We start from the raw sequence: 15,436 nt of genomic DNA on the forward strand, positions 1-15,436 counted from the left end.
TGTATTTTGACTCTATACACAGATGAGAGCACAAAGGTCCCTCTGCCACCAACATAGTAGTCTCTGTTCCAGACTTTGCATTGGGGCCTAGCAGCTACAACTTATGACCCCGTTCCTGGGAAGAGCTGGAGTTATGTTGGATTCAAGGCCCCTAGTTAATGGCCATTTTTGCCCTCACTATTGTCCAGTTTTACATGTGAAGGATACAGATTTCTAGCTTAGAAATGTTTGCCCTGAACTTAAAAATAGTAGCTGTCCTAAAGAAAACTTTGTTAGATAAAATAAGGATTGGAGCATATAATATCATACTTTTCCTGCCTTCTGATCCAGTGGCTGCCGTGACATATTATAATATTATAAAGCTGGCCATACACATTAGACTTATGTCGACAGAACCCGCTGATATTGACGGGTTCTGGGGATGGTTTAGCGTGTATGGGGGTGCCGGCCAACTGATGGTCGGGAGAGATGTCAATCAGGCATGTCCGATTTTGGACTGCATTGTTCTCTCTGAGATAAGCCAATGTGTGAGTTGGGGGCATTCTCATAGCGAACACTGGAGCGCTTGGCCGAACGAGTGTTGCACTACCATAGATTATTATTAAACAATGCTTACCAATAGTTTCAGCCTTACAAAACATCTTATATGTTATCATGAAAGCATACCAGGATGAAGAGCGTCCCACTCTGGACTCCACACATATGGTCATGTTGACCTTGTGTCCTACACACAGACCTGAAACTGAACAGGTTGCCAGGGCAGGAAATAAGTGTGTTTACATAAAGTGATCACATCCCCTCCGTGGACATCTCATTTCTAGTGCAAATAAATACTTTCTTCATAACTGAAATCTAAAATTCACTTGCATTAATCCCCACATGATTCAGTTTACGACATTCGCACATTTAAATTAGTAGGAAATTACAAAATTGAAAAATCATTTTTTTCCCTGAAATGGTCAGCAAATTTTACCTGAATTTTGCTTAAATCTATAAGGCAAATGAGTGTAAGGAACGGTGTAGCATATCTGAGAAATTTGTGTTTACCCCAAATCTTAACCACTTCTACCCCATCACCCTGCCTCCTGAATTCATCATTTACTTTGAAAAAGCATTCACTCTCAAAACCATCCTATATGCAGCAAGAACTGCTGGGTCAGGGAGGGATCATATTACAGCAGCTTATTGAAGTTTATGGGTAGGAGGAATTGAGAGATGGCGTTGCAGCTTTCTATTAAATGTTCATCTCACCCCAGTGCTGAATTCACAGATACACTGCTCTGTATCACTGTGCAATGTCCTTCTTGCTTCTACTGCTTCTGAACATGTATTCCTGAGGGACAGGAGAGCATGGATCCCTCATATCTGTGTGCACTGTGAATTGGAGACATCACAGCAGCTATTCTCCACTAGCTCAGAGACAATTAAAAATGATAGAACTTACAAAGGGGATGCTAGTTGCTTGTCCTGGCTTAAGCACTGGGCTTTGCTCCCTTCTTCTATGGTTGTCTCCCTCTGTTAGAGTCTGTGCTGGATTATTGTGGCAACCTGGCAAGAACTCCGGATGTCATGTGTCTAATATAGGTAAATAATTGTATTGAAAAGGGAAACAAAATGTAAAATCTATTTCAGTGGTCCTTTATGGTCACAAAAAAAGAAAGAAAGGAAAAAAAGGTGAAAAACAATAACATTCCTTTTAATTTCCCAATGAAATTGCCCAATATCAGCAAAAAGCAGATTGTGAAAATAACAAAAAAAATAAGCTCTATGTATCACGAAAAAAAAGAAGCAAAAGATGAGAAACTTTTAGAGATCTTTAAAACCCATGTTTGAAAGAAACCAAAAATATGCCTGTTCAGGAACGAGGGTAAATGGCTTGTTCTTCAACTGGTTAAGGAAGAGGTTTTCTTTTTTGGTGGTTTTACCTTATTACAATTGGTTGATCAACAGCCCATTACCACGCCGGTCAAGAGGCCATTATCACGCTGGTCAAGAGGCCATTACCATGCCAGTCATGAGGCCATTACCATGCCAGTCAAGAGCCTATTACCACACCGGTCAAGAGGCCATTACCATGCCGGGTAAGAGGCCATTACCATGCCGGGTAAGAGGCCATTACCATGCCGGGCAAGAGGCTATTACCATGCCAATCAAGAGGCCATTACCACGCCAGTCAAGTGCCCATTACCATGCCGATCAAGAGCCCATTACCACGCCGGCCAAAAAGCCATTACCACGCTGGCCAAGAGACCATTACCATGCCAGTCAAGAGCCCATTACCATACCGGTCAAGAGGCCATTACCATGCCGGACAAGAGGTCATTACCATGCCGGTCAAGTGTCCATTACCACGCCGGTCAAGAGGCCATTACCATGCCAGACAAGAGGCCATTACCATGCTGGTCAAAAGCCCATTACCACGCTGGTCAAGAGGCCATTACCACGCCGGTATAAGAGGCCATTACCACGCCGGTCAGAGGCCATTACCACGCCGGTCAAGTGCCCATTACCACGCTGGTCAAGAGTTTTGTTTTGACTAAAGCAATATTTCTAAGTAGTGAAATAAGCAGAAAGTTTCACAAATGTATACACTAAATACAGACTGCTTACGATGATTGCAAGGAAAGTTCATAACTGACTGTAATAAATTGCCAAGGATAAGAAACAAGAAATCTGTCCCCCTCAACAACATCACTCTTTTCATAGCTTGCATTTGGAATTCCAGCTCACCCCAATTTGCATCAAACAGAATTAGTTGCTGTACCAGATAAAGTTCTAGGACATGTTACCCTGTTTTTGTAAAAAAAAGTAGACCCTGTTATATAATTTTTTTTATAACTCCTTTAAATGACTAAATATAATTCCATATCTTTCCTATGGACCAGGGGTCTTGAACTCGGCAGGGTAAATGGGGCGCACATAAAAAAAAACTTCGAAGTTGATGAGCCTTATACTTTGCGGAACTAGACGATGTTTCCAGTGAAACCATTTTTTATATGACGTTTTGATCACTATTTATTCCGTTTTTTTTGTGTGTCAGTCTAAAGAAACAGCTTCACCTTTGGCCTGTTTTTTATTTATTTATTTTTTATGCTGTTCACCTCATGTGTTATAGGACAGTTTCACGACTGGGATTGTTCTAGTGTCGGTGATACCTAAACGTGTACTCTTATTATTTACTTTCGATTTTACATAACAATGATTTGAGTGGCAAAATATTTTTCCGTTATTTTTTCATACTTTATTTAGTTTTTTTTTTTAATTCATATTATTTTTCCCCAAATTTTACTTGCCTAATTGTTGGCGTAATATCCTGAAATTTTTCTGTACAGCAGGATATTAGATCTGTCAGTTGTACACTAACATTTCACCTGTTTGACACAGCTTATTGCAGGGTCTTACAGGTCACCAAAGCTGGCTGACCCCAAGGCGATTACTTGGCTTTGGTTTGCCGGGACAACAACCGGAACCCCTCGATCTCGAGATACCAACAGACTTAAAGAGTGAGACACCACCTTAAAAAAAAAATCTAAGGAAAACCCCTTTAAGTGGTGTTTTATAAATTCACGTGCCCTGTTGCAGTATCTGCAGAAGACTGAGCAATTAAAACAACAGTAGGGAATGAGCTGACTACGAGCTGTTAAGAGAAAACACGCAGAGAACTTTCCATTTCAAGAACAACATTAGAGAATATGAGGTCTGCTGAAATGTCCGGGAGAGGCTGGGGGTCTCTTTTATTCTCCTGCACCACTTTCATCGTGACCAAACAAACTCAAGATTCGTCTGTCGCAGGCCTTACTCCAAAACAAACATTTAGATCCAGTTTCAGGAAACTCAAGACCCTGGCGAGAAGTGTCTTCTTGGGGACTGATAGATGACAGAGACAGCGGGCCGGCAACCAATGCAGATCAGTATTGGATTGTGGAATTAATCATTCTGACAGGCGGCTGAGCAGTGGCAAATTACTGAGTGTTGGTCTGCTGTTTGCAAGGTCACTTGTTCACGTCCCTGGAGGGTACATACACGTGTGCAGTGGCACACCAAGAGTGGCAGGCTGTTAAAACAAACTGGGAACCATGAAATAGTCTCAGACTCCATGTAGTATTATTAGCCACACTGCTGTCTGCAGAAAACACTAGTATGTGGTCAGGAACAAGAGCGTCTTGCTACGATTGTAGAGGCTTTTTTATGTTTCAGATATGTGAAATAAAATCCACATAAAACTTGTAAAAACATTACCTATCCTGAACCAATCCTAAGTTACTATTAGTCAATGATCAATAAAATAAAAATGTTTAGGGACCCCTGTCTATCTGCAGCCTCCTGGACCTCTGCTACTAGTTTACCGCGTACTTCAACTATCTGCTGCACTGATGCTCATGGCCCATGAGCCCATCCAGAACTTGGGCTTTGAGAATCCACCTCACCTAGTGAGCCTGAGAGAATACCAAGACCATGGATCCCAAAGATGCAGCAACAACAACACTGTTCCCATGAGTTATGGACTCATTTGGGAGGGATCCTAGGAGGGTGGTACGGTTATGTCATGCTGGGTGAGGGAGAAGCAAGGTGCATAACAACAGGGAGAGGCAGGGTAAGCCCAAACACTAGGGAAGGGGGGAATTGAAGACCCCTAGGCATATCTCACAACACCCTGTCTGCCCTTAACATCCCTAAATAGGTTCCGCACCTATCGCCAAGCCGGAACCTAATCCCTGTCTGACTCTAGCGATAGGCCCTGGATAGGGAGGGGACGAGGTGTGCGCTAGTCAGCCCTCACTTCAACTAAAGACAGAGAGGGTGGACAAACTACGGGATACACTTAGCTTGAGAAGACTACTGAGATATCACACCAGCAATCCTTCAAGAATACTCTAAGAAGACACTAGCTTCCATTTGAGTTACACAACTGTTCCAGATCTGTGCTCTACTCCCCTCACCCTTGTCCGCTCAACTCTGTTGTGCTTCACATCAGGCTTAACAGATGGGCCGGTGTAATCCCATATGATCATCTGCCTTGTCCCATATAAGGCCTACCTAGACACACACCAAGGTCTTGGTTTTAACACTATAGGGGCTCTACGCCTGTACAGGCTGCATGCTACCGATTACGTATCCTGTACTGATCCTGAGTTACATCCTGTATTATACTCCAGAGCTGCACTCACTATTCTGCTGGTGCAGTCATTGTGTACATACATTACATTACTTATCCTGTACTGATCCCGAGTTACCTCCTGTATTATACTCCAGAGCTGCACTCACTATTCTGCTGGTGCAGTGATTGTGTGCATACATTACATTACTTATCCTGTACTGATCCTGAGTTACATCCTGTATTATACTCCAGAGCAGCACTCACTATTCTGCTGGTGCAGTCACTGTGTACATACATTACATTGCTGAGTTACATCCTGTATCAACCAACAAAGCAGTCTGTGATTAGAAGGCCAGAGGGAAATGAGGCTGGCTTTTATGTTGACAGGGTGAAGCCTTAAAGACTAACAATCATTTTATTATTTTTTTTTTTCAGTAAATCAAATAAATGGGATAATAAGAAACTTTGTAATATACTATATCAGAGAGATCCACTTCTTTTTTCTTTTGGACTGATCTTTCATTCTCAAAATCCTCAATTTATTGGTAAAATGTGTCTTCAGTGAATACAGACTTTCCCATTACCGAGATAGTAGTTGACAGTTAGTTCTCATAAAGTTCTATGGAGATTGTAACTGTCATTTCAGGAGAACTTGCAGCAGAATGTCTATGTCGGTCTCTAGCTCCTCCCCCTCCATAGAACTTTAAAAGCACCAACTGTCATCTCCTATCTCATTATTAGGAAAAATTGTCTTCATTGAATACAGATGTTACCCATGAACTGAGAATGAACAATCAGTTCAGGATGAGAAAGAAGCAGATTTCCCTAATAAGATATGTTACACAATTTCTTAGTTTTACGGTGAGGCTTTGTCCATCAGACACCTTAAATCATTCAGATCGAGATAAGGCATTCAAGGTGGCATCTAGTGAGTGTCTGGTGCTGTAGCTCCACATCTCCTGTAGGTGCATTCAAGGTGGCATCCAGTGAGTGTCTGGTGCTGTAGCTCCACATCTCCTGTAGGTGCATTCAAGGTGGCATCTAGTGAGTGTCTGGTGCTGTAGCTCCACATCTCCTGTAGGTGCATTCAAGGTGGCATCTAGTGAGTGTCTGGTGCTGTAGCTCCACATCTCCTGTAGGTGCATTCAAGGTGGCATCTAGTGAGTGTCTGGTGCTGTAGCTCCACATCTCCTGTAGGTGCATTCAAGGTGGCATCTAGTGAGTTCCAGACACTCCCTTGATGCCACCTCGAGTGCAGCTACAGGAGATATGGAGCTGCAGTGCAAGACACTCACTAGATGCCACCTTGAATGCCTTATCTCCATCTGGATGATTTAAGGTGTCTGATGGACAAAGCCTCACCGACCATGGCATTCAGCCATATGATGTTATTTACCCACAATTAGCGAACAGCAATAGAGGGGACTAATGTTATGCTGACAGAGGACTCAGCCGGATGGGTGTCATAAAGACGCTATTGAAGTTTCAGGTCTACGGAAAGAAAGACTCCTTTCAGACGTGTTTGGGACACAAGTACAAGTTCAGAGCTCTGTGCCCTGCAGCTGGGTATCTTTCATTGGCAAAAGCATCCAAGACTGGCGCCTCTGTCTGAATACTAACACTGAGGATCTAGTTAGCTCTGTGTTACAAGATCCACACAATATACAGAGAGGACGACCCAGGGGGAGGCCATTGTACCTACAATGGTATTATATATGCAGAAACATTTAAAGGAGTCTGCTTTAAGGACAGAGAATCACTTTAGTCTTATGTTATAATATATTTTAAGTGTATAAATGTTTATGAAAAGTTAACTAGAGCTCATACTCCGATTCATATGCGGCCTATTATTCAAGAATCATCACTGATGACATCATCACCAGTAGCCCTGTCCCCAGACTGTGCAGCCAACATGATTAAGTGTTTTGGTTATAGGACAATGGACTGTATGTGCCTTTGCATCTTAGATCCATTCACTTGCATGTCACTGACATGTTTAGGAAGAAATTAGCTATTTTTCTCTAATCTCATGAACCTTTTTATATTATACTAGCTGAAGAGCCCAGCGTTGCCTGGGCATAGTAAATATCTGTGGTTAGTTATAGCACCTCACTTCTCTTATTTTCCCATCACACCTCTCATTTTCCCCCTCACATCTCTCATTTTCTCCCTTACACCTCTCATTTTCCCCTCACTCCTCTTATTTCCCCCCTCACTCCTCTCATTCCCCCCTAACACTTTTCATTTCGACCTCACATCTGTCATTTTCCGATCACTCCACTATTTTCCCTCACTCCTCTCATTTTGCACTCAAACCTTTTCATTTTCACCTCACACCCCTCATTTTCACCTCACACCTCTCATTTTCCCCTTAGTATATACATGTTTGTCATCTCCCTTATATATAGTATACACCTGTATGTCATCTCCTGTATATAGTATATATCTGTATGTCATCTCCCCTGTAAATAGTATATACCTGCTGTATGTCATCTCCTCCTGTACATTGTATATACCTATGTGTCATCTCCTCCTGTATATAGTATATACCTGTATGTCATCTCTTCTGTATACACTATATACCTGTATGTCATCTCCTCCTATAATATATAGTATATACCTGTATGTCACCTCCTGTATATAGTATATAGCTGTATGTCATCTCCCTTCCATATAGTATATACCTACTGTATGTCATCTCCTCCTCTATATACCTATGTGTCATCTCCTCTTTTATACATTATATACCTCTATGTCATCTCCTCCTGTATATAGTATATACATATGTCATCTCCTCCTGTATATAGTATATACCTGTAAGTCATCTCCTCCTGTATATAGTATATACCTGTGTGTCATCTGCTCCTGTATATAGTATATACCTGTGTGTCATCTCCTCCCGTATATAGTATGTACCTGTATGTCATCTCCTCCTGTATATAGTATATACCTGTGTGTCATCTCCTCCTGTATATAGTATATACGTGTGTCATCTCCCCTGTATAAAGTATATACCTGTGTGTCATCTCCTCCTGTATATAGTATATACCTGTGTGTCATCTCCTCCTGTATATCTATATATATAACTAGATGGTGGCCCGATTCTAACGCAGGGTGGCCTGTGCTATATACTATGTGGCTGCTATATACATACATACATACATACATATTGTAGAATACCCGATGCATTAATACAGGCCACACAGTATATAACACAGCCCACGCAGTATATAGCAGCCTCGCAGTATATAACACAGGCCGTGCAGTATATAACAGTGGCCATGTAATATATAGCACAGGCCACGCAGTACATAACACAGCCCACATAGTATCTAACACTGGCCATGTAGTATATAGCAGCCACGCGGTATATAACGCAGCCCATGCGGTATATAACACTGCCCATGCGGTATATAACACAGCCCACATAGTATATAACACTGGCCACGTAGTATATAGCAGCCACGTGGTATATAACACTGCCCACGCGAGATATAATGCTGCCCACGCGGTATATAACACTGCCCACGTAGTATATATCACTGCCCACGTAGTATATAGCAGCCCACGCGGTATATAACACTGCCCATGCAGCATATAACACTGCCCACGCGGTATATAACACTGCCCATGTGGTATATAACACTGCCCATGCGGTATATAACACTGCCCACGTAGTATATAACACTGGCCACGTAGTATATAGCAGGCACGCTGTATATAACGCAGCCCACGTGCTATATAACACTGCCCACGTAGTATATAGCAGTGTGGGCACATATCCGTGTTAAAAAAAGATAATTAAAACAAAAAAAAAGTTATATACTCACCCCCTGGGATCCAGCGAAGCTGTACCTATGCGCGTGGCTGCCGCCATCTTCCGTTCCCAGGATGCATTGCGAAATTACCCAGATGACTTAGCGGTCTCGCGAGACCGCTAAGTCTTCTGGGTAATTTCACAAAGCATCTCTGGTAACGGAAGATGGCGGCAGCTGCGAGCGCATCGTCGGACTACGGAGTGAGTATAGCAGGTTTTTTGTTTTTTTATTATTTTTAACATTAGATTTTTTTAAAGCGCTTTACAACTTATAGAGGGCTTGACTCCCCGCAGTCAGTGCCCGGCGTCCGCTCCCTACTCCCCTGCAGTCAGTGCCCGGCGCCCGCTCCATACTCCCCTCCACTCACCGCTCACACAGGGTTAATGCCAGCGGTAAAGGACCGCGCTATGCCACGGGTAAAGTTACCGCTGCTATTAACCCTGTGTGTCCCCAAATTTTTACTATTGATGCTGCCTATGCAGCGTCAATAGTAAAAAAAATCTAATGTTAAAAATAATTAAAAAACAACAAACCTGCTATACTCACCCTCCGTAGTCCGACGATGCGCTCGCGGCTGCCGCCATCTTCCGTTACAAGAGATGCTTTGCGAAATTACCCAGAAGACTTAGCGGTCTCGCTAGACCGCTAAGTCATCTGGGTAATTTCGCAATGCATCCTGGGAACGGAAGATGGCGGCAGCCGCGCGCATAGGTACAGCTTCGCTGGATCCCAGGGGGTGAGTATATAACTTTTTTTTCGTTTTAATTATCTTTTTTTAACACGGATATGTGCCCACACTGCTATATACTACGTGGGCAGTGTTATATAGCGCGTGGGCTGCGTTATATACAGCGTGCCTGCTATATACTTCGTGGCCAGTGTTATATACTACGTGGGCAGTGTTATATACCGCGTGGGCAGTGTTATATACTGCGTGGGCTGCTATATACTACGTGGGCAGTGTTATATACTACGTGGGCAGTGTTATATACCACGTGGGCAGCGTTATATATCGCGTGGGCAGTGTTATATACCGCGTGGCTGCTATATACTACGTGGCCAGTGTTATATACTACGTGGGCTGTGTTATATACCGCATGGGCTGCGTTATATACCGCGTGGCTGCTATATACTACGTGGCCAGTGTTAGATACTATGTGGGCTGTGTTATGTACTGCATGGCCTGTGCTATATATTACGTGGCCACTGTTATATACTGCATGGCCTGTGTTATATACTATGTCGCCTGTGTTATATACTGCGTGGCTGCTATATACTGCATGGGCTGTGTTATATACTATTTGGGCTGTGTTATATACTGCGTGGCCTGTATTAACGCATCAGGTATTCTACAATATGTAGTATATAGCAGCCACATAGTATATAGCACAGTGTTATTGACCTGGTGGTTAGGAGCACCTGGAATGACCTGATGAGTAAACTCAAAAAACGGAACTAGCTCTGGGGAAGTGGGAACTCTGCTGACCGCAAACTCTACTCCTATCGCACACACTAGAAATAGCCGTGGAGCGTACCTAACTCTCCCTAGACGCCTCTTCACAGCCTAAGAGCTAACTACCCCTAAAGATAGAAATAGAAGCCTAACCTTGCCTCAGAGAAATTCCCCAAAGGTAAAGGCAGCCCCCCACATATATTGACTGTGAGTTAAGAGGAAAGTCACAAACACAGGAATGAAACAGGTTTTAGCATAGGAGGCCAGACTTACTAAATAGTCAGAGGATAGAAAAGAATACTATGCGGTCAGCATAAAAAAACTACAAAACCACGCAGAGTATGCAAAAAGACCCCCGCACCGACTCACGGTGTGGAGGTGCAACACTGCACCCCAGAGCTTCCAGCTAGCAAGGAAACATCATGATAGCAAGCTGGACTAGAATTTAGCAGTGCTAAGAAATATATTCAGGCAGCAGTGTAATGACCAGAGGTCCGAATAAGATCCAGTGAGTCACAAACCAAGACTAAGGCAGAAATCTCCAAACGGTATTTACTCAAAGGCAAAATAATAAAGGTAATATGGAGAATATTAAAGTAGATGCACCCCAAAGATACACCAGCTCAGCATCAGCTGAAATCACTGTGCCACTCCAAGGTCTCCTGAGAACTGTATGCTACAAAAGACTAGTAAGAAATTTACCTAACAAGGAAACTAAAACAGGAACAAGTGTAAATTGATTGTAATGTTATAAAGGGAGTCCCTGGAACGGCACACTGAGTATAACTTACACAACTCTAATATTAGATACACATCTAAAGTAACAATTAAACACTCTGCGCAGGGATACCCGGGTATCTATGACTATTGGTACCGTATCCTGAGATGGATCTCCTCTCAGGTAAGAATCCGCACAGGCTGCAGCCAGTCTATATCTTCAGCGCCAATAAGTTACAGCAAGCTCCTCTTGTCTGATCGGCGGATGCCGAGCCCAAACGCCGGGGACTTAGTTAGTGGCCTCACGATATTGTCTCTTCTTCTGTAGCTCCTAGGAATGCTTCCACGACAACCCGTCAGTCTCTGTATCAGCAATCGGTCAGACTTGTTTCTCCAATCAATGCACAGGGAATCACAGACTCTCAAACACGTAGTGGGTCTTTAGTCAAGTCTCAGTCTTTTTAGATAATGGATTAGCTCTTCTTCAGAATACGCTGGCAACGAAGTCTCTCAAAGGTTAACAAAAGATTGGCTCTTCTCCAGGGGAACGTTAGCAAGACTAAGTCTCTCCACAGCTTCTTTTCTCTACACACTCGCAGTAAAGTCCACACACTGACTCCTTGCAATATCACCGCAGCTTCTGTCTTCTCTTCCCACACTTTTTCTCTCACTTCCTTGTTTCATTTTTACACAGAAGACACCAGACCCCACCCACCAGCCCAGATTGTCTCCGGGATTCTGGCAGTATCAGAATTTGTCCCTTGCTGCAGCAGGCAGAAACCACAGGGTCCTAGTGCTCTCTCAGTGTGACTACAGTTCACCCTCTTACAGCAGTAACAACAAATGAACTAGCAGGGACTTAGCTTCTGCTGGAGTAGACAGGTCCTCAGAGAAGTCCAAGAGAGATCTGAACCAATTCTGATACATTGACAGCTGGCATCAGGTAACGATCTGAGTGGAGTTAAATAGGGAAGCAGCATAGCAAAATAACGAGAGCAGCTGATAAAGCCAACCTAGTGATCAGCAGTTCTGCTCGAAGCCACCAGAGGGAGCCCAAGAGCAGAACTAACCAAAGTACCATTCATGACCACAGGAGGGAGTCCGAGAACGGAATTCACAACAGCACAGGCCATGTAGTATTTGTCTGCTATATACTACATGGCTCCTATATACTACATGGCCTGTGCTATATACTATGTGGCTGCTATATACATACATACATACATATTCTAGAATACCTGATACGTTAGAATCGGGCCACCATCTAGTAGTATATATCTGTGTGTCATCTCCCCTGTATATAGTATGTACCTGTATGTCATCTCCTCCTGTATATAGTATGTACCTGTATGTCATCTCCTCCTGTATATAGTATATACCTGTGTGTCATCTGCTCCTGTATATAGTATATACCTGTGTGTCATCTCCCCTGTATATAGTATATACCTGTGTGTCATCTCCCCTGTATATAGTATGTACCTGTATGTCATCTCCTCTGTATATAGTATATATACCAGTGTGTCATCTCCTCCTGTATATAATATATACCTGTGTGTCATCTCCCCTGTATATAGTATATATGTGTGTGTCATCTCCTGTATGTATTATATACCTGTGTGTCATCTCCCCTGTATATAGTATATATGTGTGTGTAATCTCCCCTGTATATAGTATGTACCTGTGTGTCATCTCTCCTGTATATAGTATATATCTGTGTGTCATCTCTCCTGTATATAGTATATATGTGTGTGTCATCTCCTCCTGTATTAGACCTCGTTCACACGTTATTTGGTCAGTATTTTTACCTCAGTATTTGTAAGCTAAATTGGCAGCCTGATAAATCCCCAGCCAACAGGAAGCCCTCCCCCTGGCAGTATATATTAGCTCACACATACACATAATAGACAGGTCATGTGACTGACAGCTGCCGCATTTCTTATATGGTACATTTGTTGCTCTTGTAGTTTGTCTGCTTATTAATCAAATTTTTATTTTTGAAGGATAATACCAGACTTGTGTGTGTTTTAGGATGAGTTTCATGTGTCAAGTTGTGTGTGTTGAGTTGCGTGTGGCGACATGCATGTAGCGACTTTTGTGAGATGAGTTTTGTGTGGCGACATGCGTGTAGCAACTTTTTGTGTGTCGAGTTGCATGTGACAGGTTAGTGTAGCAAGTTGTGTGCAGCAAGTTTTGCGCGTGGCGAATTTTATGTGTGGTGCGTTTTGAATATGTGCAAGTTTTGTGTGAGGCAACTTTTGCATGTGTTGCAACTTTTGTGCATTTGGCAATTTTTCCGCGTGTGCAAGTTTTGCGTGTGGCAAGTTTTCCATGAGGTGAGTTTTGCACATGTGGCGAGTTTTGCGTGAGCCTAGTTTTGCATGTGGCGAGTTTTGTGCGTGGCGGGTTTGAGCGACGACTTTTGTGTTTCGACGTTTATGTGGCGAGGTTGGTGTATGTGTGGTAAAATGTGCGCTGAGGGTGGTATATGTGTTCAAGCACGTGGTAGTGTGTGGCGCATTTTGTGTGTGTGTTCATATCCCCATGTGTGGTGAGTATCCCATGTCGGGGCCCCACCTTAGCAACTGTAGGGTATATACTTTTTGGCGCCATCGCTCTCATTCTTTAAGTCCCCTTTGTTCACATCTGGCAGCTGTCAATTTGCCTCCAACACTTTTCCTTTCACTTTTTCCCCATTATGTAGATAGGGATAAAATTGTTTGGTGAATTGGAACGTGCGGGGTTAAAATTTCGCCTCACAACATAGCCTATGACGCTCTCAGGGTCCAGACGTGTGACTGTGCAAAATTTTGTGGCTGTAGCTGCGACGGTGCAAATGCCAATCCCGGACATACACACATACACACACACACACATTCAGCTTTATATATTAGATAATTCTCACTTCCAAAACCCACCACTAGGAGGAGCTCACTGAATACTGTTTTTCTTTATTGTGCTCAGTGTATACATGTATGCAATAGGATCCATCTAGTGGTGACAGCCAGACTTGGAATATTTTACTTTATGGCTTTGGTGGACATTGTGAGTTCAGTAGCAGGAAACTGAGTTCTGACCGCCACAAAGCTACAGTAAGGTCCACAAATATTTGTACATTGACACACGTTATAGCATTTAAGAAGTTTATCAAAAGACTTTCAAGATACAGTTCTATAATCAATATTGGCTTACTGTGCAGACCCTCAACTTTAATTTGAAGGTATTCACATCGTAATTGGAGTAAGGGTTTAGGAATTACAGCTCTTTAATAAGTAGCTAACTAGCTATCTCTTTTTAAAATGGACCAAATTAATTGCTTAGTTATCTCAAAAGTCCTTTAATAGGCTGCATGGGCTATTGCCTTGTTAATCCATCATCAATTAGGCAAGTTAAAGGTCTGGAGCTGATTCCAGGTGTGCCATTTGCATTTGGAAGTTGTTGCTGAGAACCAACAACATGAGGTCAAAGGAGCTCGCAATTTAAGAGAAACAGACCATCATTCGGCTGAGAAAAAGAAGAGATCCATCAGACAGCAGAAATGTTAGGAATGGCCAAATCCACAACTTGGTACATTCTGCAAAAAATAGAGCGCACTGGTGACTTTGGGAACTCAAAAAGGCCTGGATGTCCACGGAAGAAAACAGTGGTGGATGATCACAGAATCCTTCTCATGGTGAAGAAAAACCCCTCCACAACATTCACCCAAGTGAAGAACACTCTCCAGGAAGTAGGTGTGTCAATATCTAAGTCTACAATAATGAGAAGACTTTATGGGAGCAAATGCAGAGGGTTCACCAGAAGGTGCAAACCGCTAATCAACCTTAAAAATAGAAAGGTCAGTTCTGGAAAAGCATTCTTTCGACAGATGAAACTAAGATCAACCTGCACATAAATGATTGGAAGAAGAAAGTGTGGAGAAGGCTTGTAATGGCTCATGATCCAAAGTAGACCACATATCTGTAAAACATGGTGGAGATAGTGTGATGGCATGGGCATGCATGGTTTCCACTGGCACTGGGTCACTAGTGTTGAAAAAGCAGCTGTGAGAAACGCGCGTCGCAGGCCGCAAGTAGTGCTTCAGCGCTCCGGAAATATTATGGGTAAGCAAGTAATAATTTGAGACAGCTCATGTATTTAATGTGCATGGTGTACTACCTACCCATTAGGGACTTTGTCCAGTTACTTTTGAGCCCCTAAAATAAGGAGGCTTTGTAGAAAACTGGTTACAATTTCTAAATGTTTCACAGGATATTTGTGTTCAAACCCTTTAAAAATTAATTATATAAACCTATATAGAAAAGAAATACCAATGGTAAAAATAAGTGAGAAAATAGGATACTAAAAAGCACAAGA

Source organism: Ranitomeya variabilis, chromosome 4 (genome assembly GCF_051348905.1).
Source record: "Ranitomeya variabilis isolate aRanVar5 chromosome 4, aRanVar5.hap1, whole genome shotgun sequence".
Taxonomy (NCBI): domain Eukaryota; kingdom Metazoa; phylum Chordata; class Amphibia; order Anura; family Dendrobatidae; genus Ranitomeya; species Ranitomeya variabilis.